We start from the raw sequence: 24,013 nt of genomic DNA, 5'->3' as shown, positions 1-24,013 counted from the left end.
TATGTAGTGCATGCAGTCTATCTGAGCTCAGTTCCACACTCCTTCCTTACCCGGGAGTGGAATATCACACCTCTGGGTTGAGGTGCAATACCCCTGTAGCAGCCGAATCCTCAGGGTGCTACATTCCCCCCTGGTAAATCACAGCACGTCCTCGGGCTGCAAAGACAAAAAACACCAAAACATACAAATTTTTATAAACATATAAAACATTATATAAAACAGTAGATATATTTATATAAATAACATTCTCGTCGTCTCTTTCTTTCTTCCTCCTCTGGTCACCGTGCAACTCGTGACCAGGTAAAGTGCGACAGTCTTTTGAAAAGCAGTTCCTTATAAAACCAGTAGGGGGCGCCTTAGGAAGCGCAACTATGTACAGGGAAGTTTTGGCCGTTCTCAGTCCCCGGCCAAGTAAAGGGAATGGGATGGCTGCTCACAGTCCTCAGCCTGGTTTGGGTAGGGGACACACGGGTTAAACTGTTCACTGGTCCCAACGGGGACTAAACTTTAAAGCAGCCACGGTTACTTGGGTACCCCGATGGGTAACTATTTACATCTCCTTTGTACTATTTCAGTCATAGTACCTTCTAGCCTTGAACCCGTCCGGGTCTTCTGGCTCCTCCTCCCTACACCGCAACTCCTCCTCTGTCAGGCGATGCACGTGGAGGGCGTAAGGTCCCTTGGCACACTTGTGCCGGGTGAACGTTACCTCGTCACCGACGTAGAGGTCACGGCCTTTGTGACCCTCTGGCAGGTGAGACTCGACATCCCGTCGGGTAACGAAGACGTCACCCATGGTGTTCTGGTCCTTTATGAAGCCCCACCCATGCTGCGCATTAAACTTTATTACCGTCCCGATGGTACGGGGACGATCTGCTGCACGGGGGTCCCTTCTGGTCCGGCTCTTTTGCTCCGCGCTGCGGGTCCGGGCCCATTGCTCTCTGGCCCGCCTCTCCTCCCGCTCTCTCTTGAACTCTGCCAGCTGTTGACGGCAACACTCGGTACGCTCTGCTGCAGCTGCCCGAGTCTCTCCGGTGAACCCCATCAAATCTTCTCCCGTGGGGTCCCACACGAACTGGGCTTCCTCGAGTGGAGGCGAGACCCGAGTCACGGGCTTTGGAGCCGGGATCAGGGGCTCACACAAGGGCCCTAGTCTTTGCTGCCGCTCTAGCTCAGGGTACCCTTCGGGCCAGATGAAGGGCCGCCCGTCCGGCCATGTGAGCTGGCCGAAGAGGTCCTCCCCCAGGTGTGGCACCCTTGGTATTACGGGCGCGGGCGCGGTGGTGATGGCGCCCGGGTTGCCCAGGCCTTGCGGCCAGGCCTGGGGCACCTGGAAGGTGAAGGGCACCGTAAGGACGGCGGCGCCCTGGGTTACCTGGCCTTGCGACCAGGCCGGAGGCTCCGCGGAGGTAGATGGCTCGGCCTTGGATGCGGCGCCCGGAAACGCTAGGCCCTGTGACCAGGCCGGAGGCTCTTCTTCCTGCGCCACGCTCCGGGTCACGACGCGTGACGTCACTGGGGTCGCGTCGGCGGCTTCCGGTCGGGGCCTAGTCGGTGGCGGTGTCATGGCGGTCTCGGGTACGGCAGGGGGACTTTCGGGCTCTGCGACGGGGAGCTGGGGCAGGTGGGTGGTCTTCCGGTATGGGGTATAGGCGTCCCCCTTACCTGCTGCCATACGTCTCACTCCCTCTTCTGCGCCGTCTCCGGCCTTGGGTCCTCCCGCGTCATCCGCAGAGGTAGTCGGTGTCGTCTTCCAAGGGAGCGGGTTCCGTGGACGGATTCCAGCTTGCTGGGCCATCTCCCGGCCCCACTCCGCCAGGATCTCCCTCTGCACTCGGGCCATCCTTCCCGCGAGGCCCTCCAGGGCACTCCGCGCGCACTCCCGATCTCGGGGAAGCTGCGCCAGGATCTCCGCTAAGCCTAGCGGGGTTGTTGACTCCAGCAGGCTCCTGACCATCGGGTCGGTGCTGCTCTGCTCTGTTTCCGGCAGGCTCCTGGCCAGCGGGCCGGTGCTGCTCTGCTCTCCTCCTTCTTCCTTCTGCAGGCTCCTGGCCAGCGGGCCGGTGCTGCTCTGCTGCCGCTCCATTCCCGGGTCTACTCTTCCTCTTCTCGACTCCGGGTGCTCTCGCTCTGGACACCTTGCCTCCGGGTGCGCTCGTTCTAGACTGCTCCAAGCGACACCCATCTTTGCTCTTTTCTTTCGTCTCCTCCCACTTCGAGGGCGGTCCCGGGGCAACTCGGTGACTGTCAGCTCCAGGGGTAGTTCTTTCACGCTGACAGACACCTCCAGCATCACAGTCTCTGTTGGTGGGGGCGGTTTCCACTTTTGGCGCCATTTTCTGTCCCGGCCCACGATGGGAGGTGGCCTCTTGCCCTCCTTTGGCACGCCCATAATGGCGTCCGCTGCTCTTCCAAGGCGGGAAATCTGCGGTTTTGGCGGGAAGCGTCGCCCAGTGGCGGGAAACTCTGCAGATGGCGGGAACAAGCTGGAAATGGCGGACAATCGGCGGGAAACGACTGGTGATGGAGTCCGATGGCGTGGACCCTCCGGAACCGGCGGGAGACTTCTTTCTGAGGTAAACTTGCACTTTTCTTCAGGCACGCAGTACCCGGGTGTTGCGGGCACGTAATCCTGCCGACTACGCCAAAGTTGACACGCCCCCTGGGACATATTCCTTTTTGAGGGGAATACCCGGCACCGGATCAGATGGGGGGTTGTAGTCTCCGAGCGGCTGTGACCCGGTCCCGTGCCCAGGGCGTCAAGCTCAGGGTTATGTGGCAGTCTTTACTGATGTTATTAAAGTTCGTTGTGTCGACTACGCCACCCGTTGTGATGCGGTCACTGTGGCCGCCGCTGCAGCAGGGTCCGCTGAGGCTGATGGTGGATGCGCAGCTTGGTGGGATAACCCCCAACGGGAGGGGTATAGCCTCAGAGGGGACAGGCGCAGAGGATGGGGGTTGTGGTGGTGCGGTGCAGCCGGTAATGATGACAGACTCGGGTTGTGCAGTTAAGGGTCTTTACTTACTGCAGATGTTCCTGGTCACTCTAGCTCCAAGTGACCTCCCGAGCCGTGCTGCGTCCACCAGGTCCTGGATCCGGCCAACCCCCAAACAAGTCCGGAGCGTGGCCCTGAGCTCTCCCTCTGTCCTTCCTTCAGCCGTCCCCACCAGTGATTCACCTAAATCCAGCTCCCTCGGGCCTTCTGTTGGGCAACCTTTGGCCTCAGATTCCCTGACCCTCCATGTGGTGTGCCTTCAGGGTGAATGTAGTGGGTGACCGTGACAGACACTGCCCACGGTCTCCGGTCTCTGGCTGGGGAATGTCTTTACCCCCACCAGCTTGGGTTCCGGTACCCTCTTGCTGACTCCTCACCCGGTGTTCTTATTTGGGTTCTTGGGTCCCTTCTTTGTCCCCCTCTGGGTCTCCTTCTTTACTCCACTCTCTCTCCAGGGCTGTTGTTTCTTTCTCTCTCTCTTTCTGCAGGCTTGTCCTCTGCATCTGACTTACTCTCTGCGTCTGACCCTGATCCTAGTTGGTGCCCTCCTTATATATCCCTCTATGTGTGAGCTCAGGTGACCAGCACCCAATGAGCTCCTACCACTACCCAGACTGCTCCCCCTATCTGCCCCTACACTACATGGGATGTTCCTCCCCCCTCCCACTCCAGCCAGGAACAGGCTCGGTCGCACCTGCACATTTCTAAGTGGGAGTGCCGTCGGCCTGCTCCTCTGGAATGGGATGTATGTAGTGCATGCAGTCTATCTGAGCTCAGTTCCACACTCCTTCCTTACCCGGGAGTGGAATATCACACCTCTGGGTTGAGGTGCAATACCCCTGTAGCAGCCGAATCCTCAGGGTGCTACAAATATATACCACAAATCCTGCCTGAGCATGTGCAAACCGACAGTGCAGGGAGAAGAGAGGGTCCTGAACATGGGTAGAGCCCACGCGTATCGCAGGCCGGCGGCTTCATCAGGGCTGCTCATAGTGCAGCAGGCGCACTGACATATCTATGGCATAAATTGTCATTACCCTGATCAGCATCCAGGGTGGATCTGCGCTGGTCACGTGCGGCGAATCACATGACTGGTCAGCAGAGTCCGACTCATGCAAAGTCATAAAGGGGCGGAGCCCGTGCCGATGATGAGGGGGAGGATCACATGGTCGACATGTCATGTCGCTGCGTATAGTGACGCATGCGCAGAAAGTGATGAGGATGCGAGTGAGGGCAGCGCAATCTGACCATCACAGATCAGATGTACAGTACAGACCAAAAGTTTGGACACACCTTCTCATTTAAAGATTTTTCTGTATTTTCATGACTATGAACATTGTACATTCACACTGAAGGCATCAAAACTATGAATTACCACATGTGGAATTATATACTTAACAAAAAAGTGTGAAACTACTGAAAATATGTCTTATATTCTAGGTTCTTCACAGTAGCCACCTTTTGCTTTGATGACTGCTTTGCACACTCTTGGCATTCTCTTGATGAGCTTCAAGAGGTAGTCACCGGCAATGGTCTTCCAACAATCTTGAAGGAGTTCCCAGAGATGCTTAGCACTTGTTGGCCCTTTTGCCTTCACTCTGCGGTCCAGCTCACCCCAAACCATCTCGATTGGGTTCAGGTCTGGTGACTGTGGAGGCCAGGTCATCTGGCGTAGCCCCCCATCACTCTCCTTCTTGGTCAAATAGCCCTTACACAGCCTGGAGGTGTTTAAGGTCATTGTCCTGTTGAAAAATAAATGATGGTCCAACTAAACGCAAACCGGATGGAATAGCATGCCGCTGCAAGATGCTGTGGTAGCCATGCTGGTTCAGTATGCCTTCAATTTTGAGTAAATCCACAACAGTGTCACCAGCAAAGCCCCCCACACCATCACACCTCCTCCTCCATGCTTCACGGTGGGAACCAGGCATGTAGAGTCCATCCGTTCACCTTTTCTGCGTCGCACAAAGACACGGCGGTTGGAACCAAAGATCTCAAATTTGGACTCCTCAGATCAAAACACAGATTTCCACTGGTCTAATGTCCATTCCTTGTGTTCTTTAGCCCAAACAAGTCTCTTCTGCTTGTTGCCTGTCCTTAGCAGTGGTTTCCTAGCAGCTATTTTACCATGAAGGCCTGCTGCACAAAGTCTCCTCTTAACAGTTGTTGTAGAGATGTGTCTGCTGCTAGAACTCTGTGTGGCATTGACCTGGTCTCTAATCTGAGCTGCTGTTAACCTGCGATTTCTGAGGCTGGTGACTCGGATAAACTTATCCTCAGAAGCAGAGGTGACTCTTGGTCTTCCTTTCCTGGGGCGGTCCTCATGTGAGCCAGTTTCTTTGTAGCACTTGATGGTTTTTGCAACTGCACTTGGGGACACTTTCAAAGTTTTCCCAATTTTTCGCACTGACTGACCTTCATTTCTTAAAGTAATGATGGCCACTCGTTTTTCTTTACTTAGCTGCTTTTTTCTTGCCATAATACAAATTTTAACAGTCTATTCAGTAGGACTATCAGCTGTGTATCCACCAGACTTCTGCACAACACAACTGATGGTCCCAACCCCATTTATAAGGCATGAAATCCCACTTATTAAACCTGACCGTGCACACCTGTGAAGTGAAAACCATTTCTGGTGACTACCTCTTGAAGCTCATCAAGAGAATGCCAAGAGTGTGCAAAGCAGTCATCAAAGCAAAAGGTGGCTACTGTGAAGAACCTAGAATATAAGACATATTGTCAGTTGTTTCACACTTTTTTGTTAAGTATATAATTCCACATGTGTTAATTCATAGTTTTGATGCCTTCAGTGTGATTGTACAATTTTCATAGTCATGAAAATACAGAAAAATCTTTAAATGAGAAGGTGTGTCCAAACTTTTGGTCTGTACTGTATAACACACCGGGTATAAGACTGCAACCATCGGAGGGTGAGAATAAAGTGCGAAAAGCCCTACGGCAGCACGTGGCTCAGTGGTTAGCACTGCATGGTGGCTCAGTGGTTAGCACTGCACGGTGGCTCAGTGGTTAGCACTGCATGGTGGCTCAGCGGTTAGCACTGCAGTCTTGCAGCTCTGGGATCCTGGGTTTAAATCCCACCAAGGACAACAGCTGCAAGGAGTTTGTATGTTCTCCACGTGTTTCTGTGGGTTTCCTCCGGGTTCTCCGGTTTCCTCCCACACTCCAAGGACTGATAGGGAATGTAGATTGTGAGCCCTGATGGGGACAGAGATGATGATGATGATGATTATGTATGTAAAGCGCTGCGGAATATGTTGGCGCTATATAAATAAAAAGATTTTTATTATTAAAAGCCAGAATAATACAGGATGTAATGTAATGTATGTACACAGTGACTGCACCAGCAGAATAGTGAGTGCAGCTCTGGAGTATAATACAGGATGTAACTCAGGATCAGTAATGTAATGTATGTACACAGTGACTGCACCAGCAGAATAGTGAGTGCAGCTCTGGAGTATAATACAGGATGTAACTCAGGATCAGTAATGTAATGTATGTACACAGTGACTGCACCAGCAGAATAGTGAGTGCAGCTCTGGAGTATAATACAGGATGTAACTCAGGATCAGTAATGTAATGTATGTACACAGTGACTGCACCAGCAGAATAGTGAGTGCAGCTCTGGAGTATAATACAGGAGGTAACTCAGGATCAGTAATGTAATGTATGTACACAGTGACTGCACCAGCAGAATAGTGAGTGCAGCTCTGGAGTATAATACAGGAGGTAACTCAGGATCAGTAATGTAATGTATGTACACAGTGACTGCACCAGCAGAATAGTGAGTGCAGCTCTGGAGTATAATACAGGAGGTAACTCAGGATCAGTAATGTAATGTATGTACACAGTGACTGCACCAGCAGAATAGTGAGTGCAGCTCTGGAGTATAATACAGGATGTAACTCAGGATCAGTAATGTAATGTATGTACACAGTGACTGCACCAGCAGAATAGTGAGTGCAGCTCTGGAGTATAACACAGGAGGTAACTCAGGATCAGTAATGTAATGTATGTACACAGTGACTGCACCAGCAGAATAGTGAGTGCAGCTCTGGAGTATAATACAGGATGTAACTCAGGATCAGTAATGTAATGTATGTGTGGCACCCCAGGGGTCTGGTTTCCACAGTAACGGCAATGTTATGTCTGAGAGCAGGTGGGAGGTCTCTTGGTCAGGGATCCTGTGCATGCCACACCTCCTGCCCAGTCCTGGGAGGGGAAGAACTTCCCCTATATAAACCTAGGGCTGAGGCAGGGTTAGTGAGTAGAGAAGAAGTAGAGACAGAGAAGAGAAGCAGATATAGGAAAGAACATCAGGAGCTCTGTGGGAGCAGTGCTACAAGGAGTCAGGGGCTGGCAGCTGCAGAGCTCGCCCTGACTGAGAAGTTATCACCGGACCCGGAGTCCGAGGCTGTGGGGACTAACTCCTATCCAGCAGCAGAAACCGACCGGCAGGGGATTGCAGGTCCTCTGGCCCAGAAACCCGAAGGCACGGTCACACGCGTGGGACCAGCACCGCCGTCGTGGAGCGGAAGCTACTAGAAGGCCCCGAGTCACCGGCCATACGGGTGAGCACCACACGGTACACTCAGGGACGTGGGCTACTTATACCCGCTTCTAGCAAGGTAGCCAGAAGAGTATCGTTAGTTTGGGAGGCCTACAACTCCGCCTGGCCAGGGGAGATCCCATCTGCTCAAGGACTGACCAGGCCCCAATCGCTAGCCAGTACTCCGGGAGGGTCTATCGTTGTCACCAGTAAAGACTCTGAACTACACCGTACCGTCTCTGAGTGGTTCCTGCTACCCCCATCATCCACGTCGGCTGCCCTGAGGCCATACCCCTCCCGTTGGGGGTTATACTATCACGCTGCACAATCCTACCACCGGCCTCAGCGGTCTGCCCTGCAGCAGCAGCTCCTTAGCTGTACTCAACGGGTGGCGTAGTCGTCCAACATCTACCGCTAATACAGCGCCACTTAGTCTGACTCCCTGGGCACGGACCGGATCACCGCCACGAGACTACAACCCTCAAGAGATCCGGCTCCGGGTAAGCTCCCGCATGCGCAACGCAGCGCGACACAGGCCCAGGGGCGCGTCAACTTTTGGCGTAGTCGGCAGGATTTCGTGCCCGCAACCACCGGGTACTGCGTGCCTGAAAAAGACTGTTCAAACTTACCTGTGGTGAAGATTCCCGCCATCCGGCGCCATCTTCCGCTTCCTTCCCGCCATCGGTGGAGTTTTCCCGCCATCCGGCGCCATCTTCGGCCTTCTTCCCGGCATACGTGGAGTTTTCCCGCCATTGGACGCCATCTTGAGGACGCCGCGCGGGAAGAAGAGGGGCGTGGACTCCGAAAGCGCGCGAGAACTGAAGCCCCGCCTCACGTCCGGACGTTGCGTAAGGTCCTGGAAGGAGCCCAGCAGACGCCGACGTCACAGGAGCGCGACGGAAGGTCCTCAACCCTGACGATCCACTGCGGAGCCGCGGCCTACGGAAGAGGATCATCGCAAGGTAGGCCACGGTCCACTAGGGGGGAGAAGGATGTCGGATACGGAGGAGAGCTTCACCGCTTCAATCCCCGCCAGCGCCACCGCTGTTGCGGTCATGCCTTTCACCATGCCCTATATCCCGGGGGCAGCCTGGCTACCCCAGTACTCAGGGGAGTCACATACCCTGCATGACTTTAGAGAAAAGCTGGATAGCCTCTTCCAGGTGTACCCCCTCACAGAGGAGCAAAAAGTGAGCATCCTGGTGGCCCAATTAACCGGAGCAGCCCAAAGGGAGGTAAAGTCCTGGCCACCTGGGGGGAGGACTGTCGCAGGGATATTAACCCGGCTGAGGGACACCTTTGATACCCGCACCTCAGCCGAGATCAAGCTTAGATTCTACGGGTGCAAACAGCGGGCACATGAGAGTATAAGGGACTATGCCCTGAACCTACAAGAGGCCCTGAGAGCCATTAAGCAGACCGACCCTGACGGCGTGGGAGACGAGGACAGGCTGTTGACTGAACAATTTATAGAGGGTTTATATTGCAATGCCCACCGAACCCAGTTGCGGGCAATGGCCTTACAGGACCCTCATCTGGGATTTGCACAGTTCAAGGACAGAGCCATCCGGGTGCTTCGAGAACTGGCACCAGGTGGCGTTGTGACCCCCAGACGCCCCACTACCACTTACCACCAGGAGGCGGCGCCCTTGTCGGCAGGGCCTGTGGGAGCTGATGCGCAGGCTTTGAACAATGACCCGGCTCCAGACCTGCACCATCAGGTCCAAGAGCTAGCTAAAAGCGTTGCTGCGCTAACCCGAACTGTGCAGTCTTTACAGGTTTCCACTCCAGGGAAGATCCAGCTGGCATCCGGACCGGAGGACATCCCGTGGCGTCGACCAAGGAGGACCCCACCGGCCAGAGGAAGACCCAGCGACCGATACAACGAGGACGGACGACCCATCTGCCGCCGCTGCAATCAACCCGGACATATGGCAAGGTACTGTCCTTTAAACTGGCACAACCTGGGGTAGAGGGCCAACCCCCAGGAAAAAGATCACCAGGCCCATCGAACTGGCGCGACAAATATGTGGGAGGACGTCCAGTCTTACCCGTGGTACTGGATGGCATTCCTATGAGTGCCCTACTGGACACCGGGTCACAGGTCACCACCATCCCGTACGTGCTCTTCAAGCAGTACTGGAATGACTCGGATATCACCCGCTACCCTGACGACGACTTGAGTATCATCGCCAGCAATGGTCAGCCCGTGCCACAGATTGGATTTAAAGAGGTGACCATTAAAATCGGTAGAGTTGAACTGGCGGCAGAGGGACTGATCATTGTAGACATTGACAAGCACAAGAGTCACCCAAAGATAACTCTAGGAACTAATGTAATTGAAAATTGTCTTGCAGAGGTGATTTTCCTTTTACAGCAGGTTGCCAAGAACGCCAGCTCCGGCCAGCAGCGAGTGCTCCAGAAAGAGATCCGGGCACTGATGCGACGGCAACAGGTGGAACTCTCCGGTGGTGAGATTGGTAGCGTGCGAATGTGTGACCCTTTCCCTATTGCCATGCCCCCGAAAAGTGAAATGATGATTTGGTGCCGGGCAGCTATTGGTCTGAGAGGTAGAGATTACCAGGCAATGGTAGAACCAGTTTACTCAGACAGTAGGCCCACCATTTTGACAGCACGGGGGGTGGTCAATGTACGCCATGGGAGGGTGCCCGTTCGCATAATAAATATCGGGAAGAGGGAAGTGTACCTGCCCCGGTATGCCACGCTAGCCAAATTGTATACCATCAATCAAGATTCCATACAGTCCGTAGAACCCTTGCCTCCATCTTCCCCGGAGGAAGGTAACGGCTCTCAGAAAACAATGGAGGACTGGTGTCAGCAACTACATTTGGGTACTGACTCCACTCCCTCACACCAGAAACAGGGAGTCTATCGGGTGGTGCAAGAGTACGAGAGAGTGTTTAGTAAACACCCGTTAGACTTCGGGCGAGTCAAGGGGGTAGAACACCACATCCCCACGGGAGACCATCCTCCCATAAAAGAGAGGTATCGACCCGTACCCCCTGCACACTACCAACACGCCAAGGGGATGCTTAGAGACATGAAGGAGGCTGGGGTGATCAGGGATAGCTGTAGCCCCTGGGCAGCTCCACTAGTCTTAGTCAAAAAGAAAGACAACACCATGAGGATGTGTGTAGATTACCGGAAAATCAACCGTATCACACACAAGGATGCGTACCCCTTACCAAGGATAGAGGAGTCTTTGGCTGCTTTAAGATCTGCTAACTTCTTCTCTACCTTGGATCTCACTAGTGGGTACTGGCAGGTTCCTGTAGCAGAGGCGGACCGGGAGAAGACCGCATTCACCACCCCGATGGGACTTAGCGAGTTTACCTGCATGCCGTTCGGACTCTGCAATGCACCAGGAACCTTCCAACGATTAATGGAGTGTTGTCTGGGCCACAGAAACTTTGAGACGGTCCTGTTGTACCTGGACGATGTCATCGTATATTCCAAGACGTATGAGGACCACCTGAAACACCTGGCGGAAGTGTTCGAAGCTCTGGCAAGCTACGGCCTAAAGGTGAAACCCTCCAAGTGTCACCTCCTGAAACCAAAGGTGCAGTACCTGGGACACGTGGTGAGCGCTGACGGACTGGCTCCCGACCCTGATAAGATCACCGCAATTAAGGAATGGCCAAGTCCCTCCAGTGTAAAGGAAGTGCGGCAGTTCCTCGGGTTGGTAGGCTATTACCGCAGATTCATCCCCGGTTTCACCAAAAAGGCAGCACCTATGCAGGACCTCCTGATAGGCCAGTCCCGGAAGGCCAAGAACCAGAAGCCACCCTTCAGATGGGAGAAGTTAGAAGAAGAGTCCTTCTGCCAGCTGAAGATGGCCCTCACGGGGGATGAAATCCTGGCGTACCCTGATTACAGCCAGCCCTTTATCCTCTACACCGACGCAAGTAACATCGGGCTAGGAGCCGTGCTGTCCCAGATCCAGCAGGGGAAAGAACGAGTAATCGCTTACGCCAGCCGAAAACTGCGACCCACCGAAAGAAACCCGGAGAATTACAGCTCATTTAAGCTAGAGTTCCTGGCAGTGGTGTGGGCAGTCACCGAACGCTTTAAGCACTACCTCGCTTCTTCCCGGTTCACCGTGTACACGGATAACAACCCGTTGACACACCTGGACACTGCAAGACTCGGTGCCCTAGAGCAGAGATGGATGGCCCGTCTGTCCAACTACGAGTTCACAATCAAATACCGGGCAGGACGCTCCAATACCAACGCGGACGCCCTGTCCAGGATGCCAAACCTACCGGACGTAGGAGAAGATCCAGAGGGACTGGAAGAAGTCGAACTCCCCGCGTTCCACCGTCATGGGACTATCCAGTATTCCCATCGGGTAAGGAGTAAGCAAGCTGCTACGTTTAACCCCTTGCCTCACTACAACTGGGAGGAAACGCAAGACAGTGACCCTGCCGTCCGGCTGGTGAAGGAGATGCTGACTCGGCCAGAGGCTCGCCTTGACCCAGACGCTCCGGAGGAAGCCAAGCAACTGTGGGCTGAGAAGAGTCGACTGTTCCTTTACAAGGGGAAGTTGTGCCGCAGAATGGTTAACTCCCGGACGCATGAACTAATCTGGCAAGTAGTGGTGCCACGGAGAGACGCAGCCATGGTGATGGAAGCATACCACGACGGGGCTGGACACTTCGGATGGAAGAAGCTGGAGTTCCTGCTGCGTGGGCGGTTCCACTGGGTAGGCATGAGGGGAACCATCGAGAGGTGGTGCAGAGACTGTGGCCCGTGCAACCTAAGAAGGAAGGACCGTGCCAGCCAGAAGACTCCCCTGCAGTCCATCGTCACCCGGCAGCCGTTGGAACTGGTAGCCTTGGATCATGTAAAACTGACCCCAAGCAGAAGTGGCTACGTCTACGCGTTAACCATTGTGGATCATTACTCCCGGTTCTTGGTTGTCGTCCCCGTTAAGGACTTAACGGCTCAAACAGCAGCTAGAGCCTTCCAGCAGCACTTCTGCCGTCCACACGGGTACCCGGACCAAGTGCTGACGGACCAGGGACCTGCCTTTGAAGAGGAGGTCTTCCGGGAATTCTGCAATCTGTATGGCTGCCGGAAGATAAGGACGACACCCTATCATCCGCAAACTAATGGACTTTGTGAGAAAATGAACCAGGTGGTAATGGATCTCCTGAAAACGTTGCCCCTGGAAGAACGCAGTCTGTGGCCTGAGAAGCTGCCCGATCTAGTGGACCTATACAACCACATCCCGGTAGGTTCCACCAACTGTACCCCGGCTTACCTAATGAGGGCGAGACCTGGTAAGTTACCTGTTGACCTGGAAATGGGAGTCCTGACACCCGAGGACACTTCACCGGAAGCAGACTGGGACACAGAGAGGCAGCAGCAGTACCGGAAAGTACAGGAGAGCGTGGAGCGAAGTCTCTGTCAGGCTAGGGAAAGACAAGAGAAAACTTACAACCAGTATGCTCCCGCTGTTCCCCTGGTACCAGGAGAGCAGGTCTTGAAGAGGAAAAGACGGCTCCACAAGTTGGACGACCAGTGGGAGAAGGACCCGTACACCGTACTGCCCTCAAGCCACGAGAACCCGAAAGTCTGTACCATCAGTAAAGACGGAGGGGAGACCATAGCCATTGTATCCCGGGATCACCTGAAGAAGTGTCCTGAACAGCTACGGAACCCTGAAGAGGAACAGGAAGACCATCGACCCGTAGAGGAAAGGGAAGATATGGTTAGTACTGTGCTCGGAGACTTCCCTCGGTCCTGGACTCAAGTCAATGGTGCAGTTGTGGTACCCGTCCTCACGTTCCTCCAACCAGCATCCCAAGTGCCTACGGAGCAACAGGTAGAGCTGGAAGAGCAGCCGGTCCAGGAGGCAGAAGGCCCCACACAAGCAGACCAGGAGAATGAACCCTCTGCTTATAGTGAGCCTGCCGTACCCCTAGTGAGCCAAAGAGCCGGTAGACAGCTGCCCAGTTTACCCTTGACAGCTCCTACACCCTGTAGTTCAGGGCTAGACAGTCAGCTCCGTAGGTCCACTAGGGCCACTAGAGGCCAGTTACCCGCACGTTGGAGGATTTGAAGTGTATAAATTGTTTTATTTGTGGTTACCTGTTTTTCTTGTTGTTTGTGTATAATTTTGTGTTTCTAGTTATTTATAGGAGTCCTTGGTGGATTTACCGGGAATCCTTTGTGTATAGTTGGAGCGTAACTCAGGACGGACTAAAGACTGTTAAGGACTCGGGGCAGGACAGACCCCTACCTGGTTACGTCTCCCTGTTTTAGTGAAATGGACACCTTGCTTTTCTTCAAAGACTGCACCCGGTTGCGGACACGCCGTAACCATCTTTATGTGTTTTTCTTATTGTATTATTATTGTTTATACCTTGTTATGTTTTTCTAAAAATATGTTTAGTCCCGGAGTACTAAATTTCACTAGGGGGGAATGTGGCACCCCAGGGGTCTGGTTTCCACAGTAACGGCAATGTTATGTCTGAGAGCAGGTGGGAGGTCTCTTGGTCAGGGATCCTGTGCATGCCACACCTCCTGCCCAGTCCTGGGAGGGGAAGAACTTCCCCTATATAAACCTAGGGCTGAGGCAGGGTTAGTGAGTAGAGAAGAAGTAGAGACAGAGAAGAGAAGCAGATATAGGAAAGAACATCAGGAGCTCTGTGGGAGCAGTGCTACAAGGAGTCAGGGGCTGGCAGCTGCAGAGCTCGCCCTGACTGAGAAGTTATCACCGGACCCGGAGTCCGAGGCTGTGGGGACTAACTCCTATCCAGCAGCAGAAACCGACCGGCAGGGGATTGCAGGTCCTCTGGCCCAGAAACCCGAAGGCACGGTCACACGCGTGGGACCAGCACCGCCGTCGTGGAGCGGAAGCTACTAGAAGGCCCCGAGTCACCGGCCATACGGGTGAGCACCACACGGTACACTCAGGGACGTGGGCTACTTATACCCGCTTCTAGCAAGGTAGCCAGAAGAGTATCGTTAGTTTGGGAGGCCTACAACTCCGCCTGGCCAGGGGAGATCCCATCTGCTCAAGGACTGACCAGGCCCCAACCGCTAGCCAGTACTCCGGGAGGGTCTATCTTTATCACCAGTAAAGACCCTGAACTACACCGTACCGTCTCTGAGTGGTTCCTGCTACCCCCATCATCCACGTCGGCTGCCCTGAGGCCATACCCCTCCCGTTGGGGGTTATACTATCACGCTGCACAATCCTACCACCGGCCTCAGCGGTCTGCCCTGCAGCAGCAGCTCCTTAGCTGTACTCAACGGGTGGCGTAGTCGTCCAACATCTACTGCTAATACAGCGCCACTGAGTCTGACTCCCTGGGCACGGACCGGATCACCGCCATGAGACTACAACCCTCAAGAGATCCGGCTCCGGGTAAGCTCCCGCATGCGCAACGCAGCGCGACACAGGCCCAGGGGCGCGTCATATGTACACAGTGACTGCACCAGCAGAATAGTGAGTGCAGCTCTGGAGTATAATACAGGATGTAACTCAGGATCAGTAATGTAATGTATGTACACAGTGACTGCACCAGCAGAATAGTGAGTGCAGCTCTGGAGTATAATACAGGAGGTAACTCAGGATCAGTAATGTAATGTATGTACACAGTGACTGCACCAGCAGAATAGTGAGTGCAGCTCTGGAGTATAATACAGGAGGTAACTCAGGATCAGTAATGTAATGTATGTACACAGTGACTGCACCAGCAGAATAGTGAGTGCAGCTCTGGAGTATAATACAGGATGTAACTCAGGATCAGTAATGTAATGTATGTACACAGTGACTGCACCAGCAGAATAGTGAGTGCAGCTCTGGAGTATAATACAGGAGGTAACTCAGGATCAGTAATGTAATGTATGTACACAGTGACTGCACCAGCAGAATAGTGAGTGCAGCTCTGGAGTATAATACAGGAGGTAACTCAGGATCAGTAATGTAATGTATGTACACAGTGACTGCACCAGCAGAATAGTGAGTGCAGCTCTGGAGTATAATACAGGAGGTAACTCAGGATCAGTAATGTAATGTATGTACACAGTGAGGGCACCAGCAGAATAGTGAGTGCAGCTCTGGAATATAATACAGGATGTAACTCAGGATCAGTAATGTAATGTATGTACAGTCATGGCCAAAAGTTTTGAGAATGACACCAAAATTATATTTTCCCATGATCTGCTGGCCTCTGGTTTTTATTAGTGTTTGTCTGATGTTTATATCACATACAGAAATATAATTGCAATCATATTATGAGTACCAATAGGTTATATTGACAGTTAGAATGAGTTAATGCAGCAAGTAAATATTTGCAGTGTTGCCCCTTCTTCTTCAAGACCTCTGTAATTCTCCCTGGCATGCTCTCAATCAACTTTTGGACCAAATCCTGACTGATAGCAGTCCATTCTTGCATAATCAATGCTTGCATTTTGCCAGAATTTGTTGGTTTTTGTTTGTCCACCCGTCTCTTGATGATTGACCACAAGTTCTCAATGGGATTAAGATCTGGGGAGTTTCCAGGCCATGGACCCAAAATCTCTATGTTTTGTTCCATGAGCCATTTAGTTATCACCTTTGCTTTATGGCAAGGTGCTCCATCATGAGACAAGACTGGTGGTAGCGCTCACCTCTTCTTCTCCGAACAAGCTGTTTTCCAGATGTCCCAAACAATCGAAAAGGGGATTCATCAGAGAAAATGACTTTGCCCCAGTCCTCAGCAGTCCACTCCCTGTACCTTTTGCAGAATATCAGTCGGTCCCTGATGTTTTTTCTGGAGAGAAGTGGCTTTTTTGCTGCCCTCCTTGAAACCAGCCCTTGCTCAAAGAGTCTCCGCCTCACAGTGCGTGCAGAAGCACTCACACCAGCCTGCTGCCATTCCTGAGCAAGCTCGGCACTGCTGGTAGTCCCATCCCGCAGCTGAAACAGTTTTAAGATACGGTCCTGGCGCTTGCTGGTCTTTCTTGGGCGCCCTGGAGCCTTTTTGACAACAATGGAAGCTCTCTCCTTGAAGTTCTTGATGATGCGATAGATTGTTGACTGAGGTGCAATCTTTGTAGCTGCGATACTCTTCCCTGTTAGGCCATTTTTGTGCAGTGCAATGATGGCTGCACGTGTTTCTTTAGAGATAACCATGGTTAACTGAAGAGAAACAATGATACCAAGAACCAGCCTCCTTTTAAAGTGTCCAGTGATGTCATTCTTACTTAATCATGACTGATTGATCGCCAGCCCTGTCCTCATCAACACCCACACCTGTGTTAATGGATCAATCACTAAAACGATGTTAGCTGCTCCTTTTAAGGCAGGACTACAATGATGTTGAAATGTGTTTTGGGGGTTAAAGTTCATTTTCTGGGCAAATATTGACTTTGCAAGTACAGTAATTGCTGTTAAGCTGATCACTCTTTGACATTCAGGAGTAGATGCAAATTGCCATTACAAAAAATGAAGCAGTAAACTTTGGAAAAATTACTATTTGTCTCATTCTCAATACTTTTGGCCATGACTGTACACAGTGACTGCACCAGCAGAATAGTGAGTGCAGCTCTGGAGTATAATACAGGATGTAACTCAAGATCAATAACGTCATGTATGTGCACAGTGACTGCACCAGCAGACTAGTGAGTGCAGCTCTGGAGTATAATACAGGATGTAACTCAGGATCAGTAATGTAATGTATGTGCACAGTGACTGCACCAGCAGAATAATGAGTGCAGCTCTGGAGTATAATACAGGATGTAACTCAGGATCAATAACGTCATGTATGTGCACAGTGACTGCACCAGCAGAATAGTGAGTGCAGCTCTGGAGTATAATACAGGATGTAACTCAGGATCAGTAATGTATGTGCACAGTGACTGCACCAGCAGAATAGTGAGTGCAGCTCTGGACCATAATACAGGATGTAACTCAGGATCAGTAATGTAATGTATGTGCACAGTGACTGCACCAGCAGAATAATGAGTGCAGCTCTGGAGTATAATACAGGATGTAACTCAGGATCAATAACGTCATGTATGTGCACAGTGACTGCACCAGCAGAATAGTGAGTGCAGCTCTGGAGTATAATACAGGATGTAACTCAAGATCAATAACGTCATGTATGTGCACAGTGACTGCACCAGCAGAATAGTGAGTGCAGCTCTGGAGTATAATACAGGATGTAACTCAGGATCAGTAATGTAATGTATGTGCACAGTGACTGCACCAGCAGAATAATGAGTGCAGCTCTGGAGTATAATACAGGATGTAACTCAGGATCAATAACGTCATGTATGTGCACAGTGACTGCACCAGCAGAATAGTGAGTGCAGCTCTGGAGTATAATACAGGATGTAACTCAGGATCAGTAATGTAATGTATGTACACAGTGACTGCACCAGCAGAATAGTGAGTGCAGCTCTGGAGTATAATACAGGAGGTAACTCAGGATCAGTAATGTAATGTATGTACACAGTGAGGGCACCAGCAGAATAGTGAGTGCAGCTCTGGAGTATAATACAGGATGTAACTCAGGATCAGTAATGTAATGTATGTACACAGTGACTGCACCAGCAGAATAGTGAGCGCAGCTCTGGGGTATAATACAGGAGGTAACTCAGGATCAGTAATGTAATGTATGTACACAGTGACCGCACCAGCAGAATAGTGAGTGCAGCTCTGGAGTATAATACAGGATGTAACTCAGGATCAGTAATGTAATGTATGTGCACAGTGACTGCACCAGCAGAATAGTGAGTGCAGCTCTGGAGTATAATACAGGATGTAACTCAGGATCAGTAATGTAATGTATGTACACAGTGACTGCACCAGCAGAATAGTGAGTGCAGCTCTAGAGTATAATACAGGATGTAACTCAGGATCAGTAATGTAATGTATGTGCACAGTGACTGCACCAGCAGAATAGTGAGTGCAGCTCTGGAGTATAATACAGGATGTAACTCAGGATCAGTAATGTAATGTATGTACACAGTGACTGCACCAGCAGAATAGTGAGTGCAGCTCTAGAGTATAATACAGGATGTAACTCAGGATCAGTAATGTAATGTATGTGCACAGTGCTGCACCAGCAGAATAGTGAGTGCAGCTCTGGAGTATAATACAGGATGTAACTCAGGATCAGTAATGTAATGTATGTGCACAGTGACTGCACCAGCAGAATAGTGAGTGCAGCTCTGGAGTATAATACAGAATGTAACTCAGGATCAGTAACGTAATGTATGTACACAGTGACTGCACCAGCAGAATAGTGAGTGCAGCTCTAGAGTATAATACAGGATGTAACTCAGGATCAGTAATGTAATGTATGTACACAGTGACTGCACCAGCAGAATAGTGAGTGCAGCTCTAGAGTATAATACAGGAGGTAACTCCGGATCAGTAATGTAATGTATGTACACAGTGACTGCACCAGCAGAATAGTGAGTGCAGCTCTGGAGTATAATACAGGAGGTAACTCAGGATCAGTAATGTAATGTATGTACACAGAGACTGCACAAGCAGAATAGTGAGTGCAGCTCTGGAGTATAATACAGGAGGTAACTCAGGATCAGTAATGTAATATATGTACACAGTGACTGCACCAGCAGAATAGTGAGTGCAGCTCTGGAGTATAATACAGGATGTAACTCAGGATCAGTAATGTAATGTATGTACACAGTGACTGCACCAGCAGAATAGTGAGTGCAGCTCTGGAGTATAATACAGGATGTAACTCAGGATCAGTAATGTAATGTATGTACACAGTGACTGCACCAGCAGAATAGTGAGTGCAGCTCTGGAGTATAATACAGGATGTAACTCAGGATCAGTAATGTAATATATGTACACAGTGACTGCACCAGCAGAATAGTGAGTGCAGCTCTGGAGTATAATACAGGAGGTAACTCAGGATCAGTAATGTAATGTATGTACGCAGTGACTGCACCAGCAGAATAGTGAGTGCAGCTCTGGAGTATAATACAGGTGGTAACTCAGGATCAGTAATGTAATGTATATACACAGTGACTGCACCAGCAGAATAGTGAGTGCAGCTCTGGAGTATAATACAGGATGTAACTCAGGATCAGTAATGTAATGTATATACACAGTGACTGCACCAGCAGAATAGTGAGTGCAGCTCTGGAGTATAATAAAGGAGGTAACTCAGGATCAGTAATGTATGTACATAGTGACTGCACCAGCAGAATAGTGAGTGCAGCTCTGGAGTATAATACAGGATGTAACTCAGGATCAGTAATGTAATGTATGTACACAGTGACTGCACCAGCAGAATAGTGAGTGCAGCTCTGGAGTATAATACAGGAGGTAACTCAGGATCCGTAATGTAATGTATGTACGCAGTGACTGCACCAGCAGAATAGTGAGTGCAGCTCTGGAGTATAATAAAGGAGGTAACTCAGGATCAGTAATGTAATGTATATACACAGTGACTGCACCAGCAGAATAGTGAGTGCAGCTCTGGAGTATAATACAGGATGTAACTCAGGATCAGTAATGTAATGTATGTACACAGTGACTGCACCAGCAGAATAGTGAGTGCAGCTCTGGAGTATAATACAGGAGGTAACTCAGGATCAGTAATGTAATGTATGTACACAGTGAGGGCACCAGCAGAATAGTGAGTGCAGCTCTGGAGTATAATACAGGATGTAACTCAGGATCAGTAATGTAATGTATGTACACAGTGACTGCACCAGCAGAATAGTGAGCGCAGCTCTGGGGTATAATACAGGATGTAACTCAGGATCAGTAATGTAATGTATGTGCACAGTGACTGCACCAGCAGAATAGTGAGTGCAGCTCTGGAGTATAATACAGGATGTAACTCAGGATCAGTAATGTAATGTATGTACACAGTGACTGCACCAGCAGAATAGTGAGTGCAGCTCTAGAGTATAATACAGGATGTAACTCAGGATCAGTAATGTAATGTATGTGCACAGTGCTGCACCAGCAGAATAGTGAGTGCAGCTCTGGAGTATAATACAGGATGTAACTCAGGATCAGTAATGTAATGTATGTGCACAGTGACTGCACCAGCAGAATAGTGAGTGCAGCTCTAGAGTATAATACAGGATGTAACTCAGGATCAGTAATGTAATGTATGTGCACAGTGCTGCACCAGCAGAATAGTGAGTGCAGCTCTGGAGTATAATACAGAATGTAACTCAGGATCAGTAACGTAATGTATGTACACAGTGACTGCACCAGCAGAATAGTGAGTGCAGCTCTAGAGTATAATACAGGATGTAACTCAGGATCAGTAATGTAATGTATGTACACAGTGACTGCACCAGCAGAATAGTGAGTGCAGCTCTAGAGTATAATACAGGAGGTAACTCCGGATCAGTAATGTAATGTATGTACACAGCGACTGCACCAGCAGAATAGTGAGTGCAGCTCTGGAGTATAATACAGGAGGTAACTCAGGATCAGTAATGTAATGTATGTACGCAGAGACTGCACAAGCAGAATAGTGAGTGCAGCTCTGGAGTATAATACAGGAGGTAACTCAGGATCAGTAATGTAATATATGTACACAGTGACTGCACCAGCAGAATAGTGAGTGCAGCTCTGGAGTATAATACAGGATGTAACTCAGGATCAGTAATGTAATGTATGTACACAGTGACTGCACCAGCAGAATAGTGAGTGCAGCTCTGGAGTATAATACAGGATGTAACTCAGGATCAGTAATGTAATGTATGTACACAGTGACTGCACCAGCAGAATAGTGAGTGCAGCTCTGGAGTATAATACAGGATGTAACTCAGGATCAGTAATGTAATGTATGTACACAGTGACTGCACCAGCAGAATAGTGAGTGCAGCTCTGGAGTATAATACAGGAGGTAACTCAGGATCAGTAATGTAATGTATATACACAGTGACTGCACCAGCAGAATAGTGAGTGCAGCTCTGGAGTATAATACAGGATGTAACTCAGGATCAGTAATGTAATGTATGTACACAGTGACTTCACCAGCAGAATAGTGAGTGCAGCTCTGGAGTATAATACAGGAGGTAACTCAGGATCAGTAATGTAATGTATGTACGCAGTGACTGCACCAGCAGAATAGTGAGTGCAGCTCTGGAGTATAATACAGGTGGTAACTCAGGATCAGTAATGTAATGTATATACACATTGACTGCACCAGCAGAATAGTGAGTGCAGCTCTGGAGTATAATACAGGATGTAACTCAGGATCAGTAATGTAATGTATATACACAGTGACTGCACCAGCAGAATAGTGAGTGCAGCTCTGGAGTATAATAAAGGAGGTAACTCAGGATCAGTAATGTATGTACATAGTGACTGCACCAGCAGAATAGTGAGTGCAGCTCTGGAGTATAATACAGGATGTAACTCAGGATCAGTAATGTAATGTATGTACACAGTGACTGCACCAGCAGAATAGTGAGTGCAGCTCTGGAGTATAATACAGGAGGTAACTCAGGATCCGTAATGTAATGTATGTACGCAGTGACTGCACCAACAGAATAGTGAGTGCAGCTCTGGAGTATAATACAGGATGTAACTCAGGATCAGTAATGTAATGTATGTACACAGTGACTGCACCAGCAGAATAGTGAGTGCAGCTCTGGAGTATAATACAGGAGGTAACTCAGGATCAGTAATGTAATGTATGTACACAGAGACTGCACCAGCAGAATAGTGAGTGCAGCTCTGGAGTATAATACAGGATGTAACTCAGGATCAGTAATGTAATGTATGTACACAGTGACTGCACCAGCAGAATAGTGAGTGCAGCTCTGGAGTATAATACAGGATGTAACTCAGGATCAGTAATGTAATGTATGTACACAGTGACTGCACCAGCAGAATAGTGAGTGCAGCTCTGGAGTATAATACAGGATGTAACTCAGGATCAGTAATGCAATGTATGTACACAGTGACTGCACCAGCAGAATAGTGAGTGCAGCTCTGGAGTATAATACAGGATGTAACTCAGGATCAGTAATGTAATGTATGTACACAGTGACTGCACCAGCAGAATAGTGAGTGCAGCTCTGGAGTATAATAAAGGAGGTAACTCAGGATCAGTAATGTAATGTATATACACAGTGACTGCACCAGCAGAATAGTGAGTGCAGCTCTGGAGTAAAATACAGGATGTAACTCAGGATCAGTAATGTAATGTATGTACACAGTGACTGCACCAGCAGAATAGTGAGTGCAGCTCTGGAGTATAATACAGGAGGTAACTCAGGATCAGTAATGTAATGTATGTACGCAGTGACTGCACCAACAGAATAGTGAGTGCAGCTCTGGGGTGTAATACAGGAGGTAACTCAGGATCAGTAATGTAATGTATGTACACAGTGACAGCACCAGCAGAATAGTGAGTGCAGCTCTGGAGTATAATACAGGATGTAACTCAGGATCAGTAATGTAATGTATGCACACAGTGACTGCACCAGCAGAATAGTGAGTGCAGCTCTGGAGTATAATACAGGTGGTAACTCAGGATCAGTAATGTAATGTATATACACAGTGACTGCACCAGCAGAATAGTGAGTGCAGCTCTGGAGTATAATACAGGATGTAACTCAGGATCAGTAATGTAATGTATATACACAGTGACTGCACCAGCAGAATAGTGAGTGCAGCTCTGGAGTATAATAAAGGAGGTAACTCAGGATCAGTAATGTATGTACATAGTGACTGCACCAGCAGAATAGTGAGTGCAGCTCTGGAGTATAATACAGGATGTAACTCAGGATCAGTAATGTAATTTATGTACACAGTGACTGCACCAGCAGAATAGTGAGTGCAGCTCTGGAGTATAATACAGGAGGTAACTCAGGATCAGTAATGTAATGTATGTACGCAGTGACTGCACCAACAGAATAGTGAGTGCAGCTCTGGAGTATAATACAGGATGTAACTCAGGATCAGTAATGTAATGTATGTACACAGTGACTGCACCAGCAGAATAGTGAGTGCAGCTCTGGAGTATAATACAGGAGGTAACTCAGGATCAGTAATGTAATGTATGTACGCAGTGACTGCACCAACAGAATAGTGAGTGCAGCTCTGGGGGATAATACAGGAGGTAACTCAGGATCAGTAATGTATGTACATAGTGACTGCACCAGCAGAATAGTGAGTGCAGCTCTGGAGTATAATACAGGATGTAACTCAGGATCAGTAATGTAATGTATGTACACAGTGACTGCACCAGCAGAGAGTGCAGCTCTGGAGTATAATACAGGAGGTAACTCAAGATCAGTAATGTAATGTATGTACACAGTGACTGCACCAACAGAATAGTGAGTGCAGCTCTGGGTTATAATACAGGATGTAACTCAGGATCAGTAATGTAATGTATGTACACAGTGACTGCACCAGCAGAATAGTGAGTGCAGCTCTGGAGTATAATACAGGATGTAACTCAGGATCAGTAATGTA

Source organism: Phyllobates terribilis, unplaced genomic scaffold, assembly GCF_046119375.1.
Source record: "Phyllobates terribilis strain yellow unplaced genomic scaffold, ASM4611937v1 Scaffold_5__5_contigs__length_657084704, whole genome shotgun sequence".
NCBI lineage: Eukaryota > Metazoa > Chordata > Amphibia > Anura > Dendrobatidae > Phyllobates > Phyllobates terribilis.
The sequence above is the reverse complement of the archived record's forward strand: the minus strand, read 5'-3'. Positions refer to the sequence as shown.